The 10,325-nt window shown below is 43.9% G+C and overlaps 1 pseudogene; it reads right to left on the reverse strand.

Annotated features, from left to right (window-relative positions):
- Positions 1 to 595: 595 nt before the first annotated feature.
- Positions 596 to 10,325, reverse strand: part of LOC108539127 (eukaryotic translation initiation factor 4B pseudogene) — a 14,215-nt pseudogene continuing 4,485 nt past the window's right edge.

Below are 10,325 nucleotides of genomic sequence, written 5' to 3' on the forward strand. Positions count from 1 at the left end.
CCAGGAAATAACCATTCATGTGTTTGCTGGAGGTCACACAATGTTCCCCTATTACCTGGTGCAAAATGACTCATCACTTCCCAAAAGCTTCTTTTTCAAACCATGATTTTCCCGTTTATTTTGGTCCAATGTAGTCCTATTCTTTATGGCTTATAGACTCACTCCCAACTACCCCTCTGTGGGGTTAAAAAAAAGGAATTCCCACTAGGCTGACCCCCAAAACTCAGAATTAAATAAGAGGAGGGGTTGGCAGCCTCCTGGACACTAAAACAACTTGAGGCTAAATCTACCTTTCCAAGAGTGAAAAATTCATTCAGATAATGTTTGAGAATTCATATATGCCACAATAGGATAATAACTAAAAGGTAGAAATCTCACACTTTTCCTTCTACCTCCCTCCCCTACTGCCCCACCAGATTGCAGACTTTATATCACTGTCATTACCATTTCTGCTAAATGGCCGCCCCTAGGCACTAATCACATGGCAACTGCATGGTGACATAACCGCACCACAACTCTTCCTCTAAAAAGCTGTAGTCTCTTTCTCTCTGGCTATATTGGCGATTCTCCAGTTACTTCAATACATTAAAGGCTGCAGCAGCATGCAAAAGAATTTCACTTATTGTTTTTTAAAAAAAGGTAAGAAAGGTCTTAAGGAGATGGTGAGTTTTATTTTGTCTTGTCTGGATAGAGGTTTGATTTGCTCTCGAATGTTCCAGGGTGGAGAAAACTAGGAGAAAGCACAGGATGTAGAGGTCTATTCGGTGTAATCTTCTCCCTCGTTTTCATCTTCACCATCAACAGAGACAGCAGCATACTTGCTTGCAGAACAGAACTTGGAAGCTGGATTTTCCTCAGGTTTCTTTGGCTCAGGTGCAGATCTGGAGTCTTGATCCTTTTTGCCATCTTTCCTATCTGACTCTTTCCAGCGGTTTTTGTTCCCTCCATCTCCTGGACCACAGCTAGAGTTCCCAGTTTGGCCTTTTGGGACATTCATCCCATCTACTTTATTTTCATTTTTCCTTGCTGGTCCTTCCTCAGATGGTTGAGCTGGAACTACTTTTTCCCCACCACTTGCAGGGGATTGCTGCTCTGTGTCTGAGCTCTGAGATGGAGCAGGACGGTTAGAACTTCGCTTCACCCAAGCATGCTCCTTTGGTGGAGGGACTGGCATTACCTTTAGGGGCTGATCAGGTGTGAGAGGTTTGGAAGTTGGAGAGTGACAATCTTCCTCCTTATTGAGTGTTTCATTTTCTAGAGACTTCTCACTCTCTCTCCTTCGTGCATTTCTGCCAGATGTGGCGGAGGTCCCGGGCTGCGATGACTCACTTCCTGTCCTCGACCGTTCCGTTCCTGAGTTTCTTCACTTCGCCAGCTTGGGTGTCTCTCCCGGGGCCGTCGTTCTGGTTTTGGCTCATCCAGCTGACGCTGCAACTTCTCTTGTTTCTTCTGCAGCGGTTCTTCTATTTCTCTTTCTCTAGCAGCTGTGTCAACGGGCTTTGCCCCTCCAAAGATAGAAGCAGCTGGACTGCACTGGGAGGTACTAGCAGAGGAATCATCTTCCTTAGGAGTACTCGGAGGTCTTAGATTCAGTTTGGGTCTTTGGCGGGGGGACCTCTATCATCATGCCTATAATCATCCCGAGAGTAATCATCTCATCTCTGGAGCTCCACGACTCATCATCCTGTCTGTCGTATCGGTCTTCATAGCGGTCCCCGCTTCCTCTGTAGTCATCATCCCTGCAATACCCACGGCCGAATGCTCTTCCCCCACTGCCTATCCGGGAATCACAGCTTCCATCAGAGTCTTTGCTGCCTCGGTCATCACAGCGACCCCGGCCACCGTATCAATCCATATCCCGGCGTGGGCCATCCCGATCCCCATCCGGATCCCCATCGCCATACCGGTCTGAATCGTAACCATCTCAACACTTGTCTCCAAAGCTATCATCACCTCTTCTGGGCGAGTAGTCATCAAAGCTGTCTGTGGCAGAACGAGCCCTCCAGTCTGTATCTGTTTTGTCAGAATCCCGATTTCCATCACGGCCAAAAGAATGATCATCCCTGTCTTTATCCTGTGCTTGATCAGCAACGTCCACTCGAATTCTCCTGTTACCTAGAGACTCTTCACTGAGACTCAGGGCACTGAGCAGGAAATCCAGGTCCTCAAATGCAGCATAAGCCAAACCTTTCAACCTCTCTGGATTGCTGGGTTCACGTGGTAAACGCACTGCACTGATATTTAGTCCTCTAAAGAATTCCTTAACTGACTCTTCTATAACATCATAGGGGAGGTTCCCCAGGAAAGCAGTGTTGGGTGGCGATTTGGGAAGACGGCTCCGGTCGATACTGGGTTCCCGAGCAGCCGGTGGAGCAGTGGGAAGGATGGAACGATCAGTTGGAGGCGCTCTGTACGCATCGTCGTCATTACTGTGCCGAGTTGTTGAAATTCTCCTTCCAGATCCTCGGTTTCATCAGCCCGGCTGACTGGTTTGGAAACATAGGTGCTTCCTCCACCACCACTCCCATCCTCAGCCAGAAAGTCTGTTAGGGAGATGGTCTTCCCCTTCTTGTTCTTCTTTTTTCTGAGGCGCCATGTTGGGAGAGGGAAAGAGAACGCTACCTCATTCCTTAAAATGGCCCAAAATACTCTTTTCCAGACTTTCACCTTATTGAACTGAATATTCCCTCATTGAACTACATAGAATAAATCCAATCACTCTTGACAAAATCTTTTCAAATGCTTGAAGCCCTCCCAGTCAGCCTCCAAATATTTTCTTTTATTTTATTTTATTTTATTTTATTTTTATTTTTTTACTTTTTATTTTTTTGAGATGGAGTCTCGCTCTGTCACCCAGGCTGGAGTGCAGTGGCACAATCTCGGCTCACTGCAAGCTCCCCCTCCTGGGTTCACGCTGTTCTCCTGCCTCAGCCTCCCCAGTAGCTGGGACTACAGGTGCCCACCACCACGCCTGGCTAATTTTTTGTATTTTTAGTAGAGACGGAGTTTCACCGTGTTGGCCAGGATGGTCTTGATCTCCTGATCTCGTGATCTGCCCGCCTCGGCCTCCTGAAGTGCTAGGATTACAGGCGTAAGCCACCACACCTGGCCCAAATATTTTCTTAAAGCTAAAAATTCTCCAGATCTTTATATGATATGAGGTGTTTTGTTTTGTTTTATTGTTTTGTTTGAGACAGAGTCTCACTCTGTTGCCCAGGCTGGAGTGCAGTGGCACAATCTCAGCTCACTGCAACCTCCGCCTCCCAGGCTCAAGCGATTCTCGTGCCTCAGCCACTGGAGTAGCTGGGATTACAAGCGGGCGCCAACCCACTTAGCTAATTTTTGTATTTCTAGTAGAGAAAGGATTTTGCTATGCTGGCCAGGCTGATCTCGAACTCCTAGCCTCAAGTGATCTGCCTGCCTTGGCCTCCCAAAGTGCTGGGATTACAGGCATGAGCCACTGTGCCCCGACATGGTTTTAAGACCTCTCAGGATCCTAGTCACTGAACTCTGGACATGGTCAATGGTCTAGGCCCATCCTAAGAAAAGGCTTCGATGACTGAAAGCCTTCAATGTAGATATGATCCCATGGATGAAGGAATCAATGGGTGTATTTATTTCTAGGATTTGAGCATTACACTGCTACAGAAACCTAACCTTGTATCGAGATTTCTGTTTTGGTTTGGTTACACTTTGGGTTTATCTGCTTGCTTGTTTTGCAGAGGGTCATAGAGTTTAGTGGCAAAGCTGGGCTATTGACTCAGATTACGTTTGCGTCAGTTAAAATCTCTGAGCTTTTTCATAATTCCTCTTAAATCACATCTTCAGCTCATTACTTGTGCTGTTTCTTTTTGAACCTCCTGCATGTTGGTTCCTATTAAATTTCATCTTACTGCTCTTTGTACGTCATTGTAACAGCACATTCCACCTCTTGCAAATGTTGGCATGTCATTCCTTCATTAGCCATCCAACCCAGTTCTGGTCATCTGCTTCCAGCAGGAAAAGACAAGGAGGAAAGAGAACCAATATTTAGAACATTTATTAAGACACCAGTAAGCTAGATAGTTGTTTCTAACTTTTTAATTGATATCAACACACATACAGAAAAGTGCACAAAAAAACATACAATTCAATAAATTCTCACAAAGCAGATGCTTGTGTAGCCACCCATGTCAGGAAAGAGAACATTAGGCTGGGAATGTTTTAATAAGCATTTTTCTCTTTAAATCCTCAAGCCTACTTGGTAATTATTATTAAACCTGGTTTATAAGATGATAAAACAGATTCAGAAAGGTTAAGTGGCTTGCCTTGCCGACTTCTACAGCTGGGAGTTGTAAAGCACAGAATGGGCCCCACGCGGTGGCTCATTCCTGCAATCCCAGCACTTTGGGAGGCCAAGGCGGGTGGAGCACTTGAGGTCAGGAGTTCGAGACCAGCCTGGCCAATATGGTGAAACGCCATCTTTATTAAAAATACAAAAATTATCTGGGTGTGGTGACACCCACCCGGTAGTCCCACGTACTTGGGAGGTTGAGGCAGGAGAATCACTTGAACCGAGGAGGCGGAGACTGCAGTGAGCTGAGATTGCACCACTGCACTCCAGCCTGGGTGATGCAGCAAGACCCTGTCACAAAAAAAAATCTAATGTACCCCATAAAAATATACAACTATTATGTATCCACAAAAAATAAAAAAAAAAAGAAAGAAAGAAGGAACCCAACATTTGCCTATAAGAACAGAAACTGCGCTTCCACAAGTCAACAAACAAAAAAAGCCAATGTAGTCCTATTATCCCCATGCTTAGCACTATCTGAAATGTCCTCTCCCTCCCTCCCATCCTTACTTTTTTTCTTATCAACTCCTCTTCATCCCCACTTCAGCATTCCTTCCTCTGTGAAGCTTTAGGAGACTTTCTCAGGTTGAGCTAATCAGTTCCTCTTTTGTAACCTTCTGGTACTTCTTATTCTTCTAGTTAGAGCAGTGGTCTCATGAATAGACTCCACTTTCCTAGGTTATCTCCCTCATGAAAGAGTTGTCTTGAGGGGAGGAGTATGGTTTATTCATCTTTGTACTTCCACTGGTTAACAAAGTACCTGGAAAAAAAATAGGCATTCAATGTGTGTGCTGTGGTATTGTTGAACGCGGTAGAGGATGGCTGAGAGAATGCAGAACTTGAGTGCAGAAGCGGGGCTGCAGGTGCTGGGGGCTGAACTAGGGCAGCAGTAGTGGGGATGGAGATGCTTAGGACAGCTGGTCCTAAATCCTGGTCATTATTAAATCACCTTAGGAGGCTGGGGAGGACTTTAAAATGCAGACGCTCAGGCCACTTCCAGATGTACTGACTGACTCAGTCTCTAGGAAGGGGACTCCAAATCTGAATTCATTCAGAAGTCCTTTAGCAGGGCCGGGTGCAGTGGCTCACACCTGTAATCCCAGCATTTTGGGAGGCTGCGCGTGTGGATCATCTGAGGTCAGGAGTTCGAGACCAGCTTGCCCAACATGGTGAAACCCCATCTCTACAAAAAATACAAAAATTAGCCAGGCGTGGTGGCAGGTGCCTGTAATCCCAGCTGCTCAGGAGGCTGAGGCAGGAGAATTGCTTGAACCCAGGAGGTGGAGGTTGCAGTGAGCCAAGGTCACAGCACTGCACTCCAGCCATCTCCAAAAAAAAAAAAAAAAAAAAAAGAAGTCCTCCTTTAGGGGATTCGGATACTCAGCCAAGTCTGGGAACCACTGATGTAGGTAGTGTCCTGAGTCATACTTGGAGGACACATGGAAGGCAGGGAAAGGTGGGAAAAGAAAGAGGAGTTTGGGTCCTCGGTTTGCCCAGCGTGGATGATGATGATGGCATTGACGGAGCGAGTGCTGGAGAAGGCTCGGGGTGAAGTTGTTCTGCATGAGCTGAGCGTGCGGTGTCTGCACATATCCAGATGAAGATGACCTTTTGGCAGCTGGGAGCCAAGCTGTGGACTCAGGAGAGCAATCTGTCACTTACGACCTTGAGAATTTGCCATTTTGCTAGGAAAAAGGTCATCTTCCCATACTCACTCTGTTCTCTAGTTTAGCAGAAAGAGGTAAAAATTACTTTTACTTTCTAACTGATTAAGCCTGACAATCGATAGTGATAATCCAGAAATAGGTACATTTAATTCACTTATGACAGTCCTAGAGTTTGCATCGTTACCTGTTTCTCATAGTTAAACAAATACTTTAAAAGAAATTAAAAGAAGGATATTTTGGTAAAATATGCAAGAAGGATATTTTGAGAAAATATGCACTTTAAAATGGTCATGTTTAAACTCCAGTGGATGTTAATAATTGACTTGAAAGTCTGTTTTACAAAGAAATCCTGGACTCATAAATGGATATTTGACCCCCCATACCATAAAAGGGCAAAAACATGTCTGCAGAAACATCTGACCTAATCAATTTTCAAATTAATCTAAAATTACTATTTGAATTCAAATGTAGTAAATGTCATGGGTCCTTTCTCTGGGGCACAGACATAAACCTGATCTACTAAATGACATAAAATAGAGGACAGAGCAATTTCTTTGGTGAGTATGAATAAGCATTGGAGCCCATCTGGATAATTTACATAAAAATTGGATTTTCGCTCTTGAATTATCTTTTTATAGTGGACATCTCTCATATTGTCTTCTCAGCCTCCTGTTCCCCTTGTCTTCCCCTGTGAAGCTCCTGCAGAAACTGCCTTTTTTAAAAATTTGTTTATATTCAGGACACAGCCTCACTGTGTCGCCCAGGCTGGAGTGCAGTGATGCCATCTCGGCTCACTGCAGCCTCCGCCTCCTGGGTTCAAGTGATTCTCCTGCTTCAGCCTCCCGAGTAGCTGGGATTACAGGTATGCACCACCATGCCTGGCTAATTTTTGTATTTTTAGTAGAGACATTGTTCCACAACATGTTGTCCAGGCTGGTCTCAAACTCCTGACCTCAAGTGATCCGCCCACCTCAGCCTCCCAAAGTCTTGGGATTACAAGCGTGAGCCACTGTGCCTGGTCAGAAACTGGCCTGTTTTTATGGTGCTCCATTCCTCTGATGGAAGTTCACTGGTCCAAGATCAAGCTCACGTATCCCCATGGGCCGCCAGCTCTCTCCCCCAGGGCGTCTGCCTTTGGGATCCAGCCTTGAAGGCAATCCTTTTCTAGAACTAGGAGCTCCCAGGATAAAACTTGGGAACTGACGACGTTACCTACCATTGAAAGAAATCCTTTCAACAGAGAATGAAGCCCAAAGAAGAGAATGGGAAACATCCTGACCTTTGTTCTAGTAGCTTCGGAAGTCAAGCTGGAAGGAGGATCTCTTATAGTCAGATTGGTTCATTCTTCTTTATGTTCTGTGATCCAAGAACTTCTTTTAGCTTACTCTAGAGAAAAATGGGTTTCCAGTCTCCTGAAATCAAGACTGCCAAGAGTAATAATGTACCATTTCATACAGATTGACTCTCCAACTCAACCTCTGAGATCCTAACTTTCCTTAAAACCAAAAGAAAACAAATGAGCAGAACAAGGGCTAGAAAGTATCTTAGAAACTATTAGTCTCTATTACAGGTTGGATTGTGTCCCCTCCCCACAAGAGATATATTAAAGTTCTGGCCCTGGCACAGTGGCTCACGCCTGTAATCCCAGCACTTTGGGAGCCCGAGGTGGGCAGATCACTTGAGCTCGGGAGTTCAAGACCACCCTGGCCAACATAGCGAAACCCTGTCTCTTCTAAAAACACAAAAATTAGCTGGGCATGGTGGTGCACACTTGTAATCCCAGCTACTCGGGAGTCTGAGGCAGGAGAATCGCTTGAACCCTGGAGGCGGAGGTTGCAGTGAGCCGTGATCACACCACTGCACTCCAGCCTGGGTGACAGAGTGAGACTCCACCTCAAAAAAAAAAAAAAAGAAGAAGAAGAAGAAGAGAAGAGACACAGAGACAGGGAAACGAGAGAAGACGGCCACATGGTGACAGGTGCAGAGTGGAGTGATACAGCTACAAGCCAAAAAACATCAAGGATTGCTAGAAAACACCAGAAACTAGAAGAGGCAAGGAAAGGTTTTTCCCTACAGGTTTCAGAGGGAACATGGGCAAAACCTTGACTTCAGTCTTCTGACCTCCAGAGCTCTGAGACAATATGTTTGTGTTATTTTAAGCCACCCAGTTTGGCATACAGTATTTGGTAGCCCTCGCAAACTAATAGTTTCTAAGATACTTTCTATCCCTACGTTGTTCTGCTTTGCTGCTCTTATGTGGTTGAGAAGGAGCCAAAGGTACCAAGTTCTTTTCCTTGTGAAGTTCAGATGGATGCCCAGATGAATGGGGCAAGAGGGATGAGGGAGGGGATTACAGACTGTGGGATTATAGACTTTTAGCATAAGGCTTTGATTCCAACAGTTGTCAAATTGAGGTTACACACTGAGTCTTGGTTAGGGGGGCACTTCAGACAGTCCCTGACATACAGCAGACCCTCAAAAAAGGTTGCTTTTCTGGATATATTACATTAATACAAAGAAGAGCTGAAGAAATACATTCAAAAGCTGTTTGATGTGAGCTCAACTGCTGACTCCATCCCCCAGCCCAGTTCCATGCTGCTTCTGTCCACTCCTTTATTTTTTTGGATTTTTGCCAAAGTTCCACGATGTAAAGGCCACCTCTTCAAGGAACATTTATTTAGAATGTCTTGCTACACTCAAAAACACAAATCTCTCTTGGTTTGTACCTTGTTGTCTTAACCAGAGCAAAATCCAGTTGGTAAACAAACCAAAAAAAAAAAAACCAAAACCTATTTTGGCCTCCACAGCTGCCACCCCTTACCTCCACCTCTCACACATTTTCTAGTATGTAAACAACTTGTGACTGTGAGGACGGGTAGATTATCACACGGATAGAAACTGAGAGTACAGCCATTCATCGCTCTGTGGACAAATCTTCAAATCCATGCCTTTTCACTCACTGGAATGTAAGAAGTTAACGGTATTTTCACAGGATAAATCTGGATGTTTCCATAAATCTTAAGTTGTTCATGCTAACCACGAGTGTGTCCATTAGTAATACAAGAGATCTCCAAAAGATTTAGGACAGACATTGGTGAAGGTGTTTATTTTTATTTATTATTATTTTAAATTAAATTAAATTTTCATAGAGTCTTGCTGTGTTGCCCAGGCTGGTCCTGTTGTTTCCTTTTCCCTTTCTTTCCTTCCTTCCTTCCTTCCTTCCTTCCTTCCTTCCTTCCTTCCTTCCTTCCTTCTTCCCTTCCTTCTTTCGTTCCTTTTCTTTCTTTCAACAGTCTCACTATGTTGCCCAGGCTGGAGTGCAGCGACACCATCAGGGCTCACTGCAGCCTCTACCTCTGCAGGATCAGGTGATCCTCCTGCCTCAGCCTCCCAAATAGCTGGGATACGTAGATTTGGAGTGGGTATCCATTTCAGGTAGGAGGAAGAACAGTATTAGCAAAGGCAGAGACAAGAAAGCACCATGCATTTTGGAGATAATAGAATCAAGCTTTTCGGAGTGGAAGGGATTTTAACACATTGGTTAGTCCAGTGATTTTTCATATCACGTTAAATTGCAGAACTCTAAAAGATGATTTAGAGACAATGTACAAAGCAGACAAAAGTGGAGCTGATCTGAGTAGATTGGGGTGGATCTAGTGGGACCCAGCCATGATGATATGAGAGACCCATGTGTAACCTTCATAAGAGAAATGTAAACTGAAGTCAAGATAAGGTTTGGTTAACAAATACAGATAGGAGGAGAATTGAATAAATAGAGACATTCATGTCCCTGGGTGGAGAAGTGTCCATTGTTACCTAATTAATGTATACCTTTACTGCTATTCCAACTCAACCCTCATGGAAGTTTTGTAGAACTTAATCTTTTTTTCAGAAAGAAGACTCTAGAATTAGGAGAATTACTCTAACATTTAACAGTATATTGTAAAACTGTAGTAATTTGCATTCTGTATATTTATCACATAATACTATAATACTTTCTAATACATAATAAAGAACAGTGTGATAATGGGTATACAAGGCTTATCCAAAGATAAGCCTTATTATACAACAAAATTAAATACATGAGAAAAGCCATTACAAAATCAAAGGGAAAGATAAAGAAAAATGGAGTTTTCTTTGGGAATAATATATACGTCATCTGGATAAAACTCCTATTGTTATTCACTACAAACCTATACCAAAATAAGTTCCAGATGATTTAAGGTTTTAATATATTTTAAAATATAAAAAAGAATAAAATAAATTAAATAGGTAGTAAACATCTAGATAGAAAAATGACATTCTGGGCCGGGCGCGGTGGCTCA

Source organism: Rhinopithecus bieti, unplaced genomic scaffold, assembly GCF_001698545.2.
Source record: "Rhinopithecus bieti isolate Rb0 unplaced genomic scaffold, ASM169854v2 scaffold_16097, whole genome shotgun sequence".
NCBI lineage: Eukaryota > Metazoa > Chordata > Mammalia > Primates > Cercopithecidae > Rhinopithecus > Rhinopithecus bieti.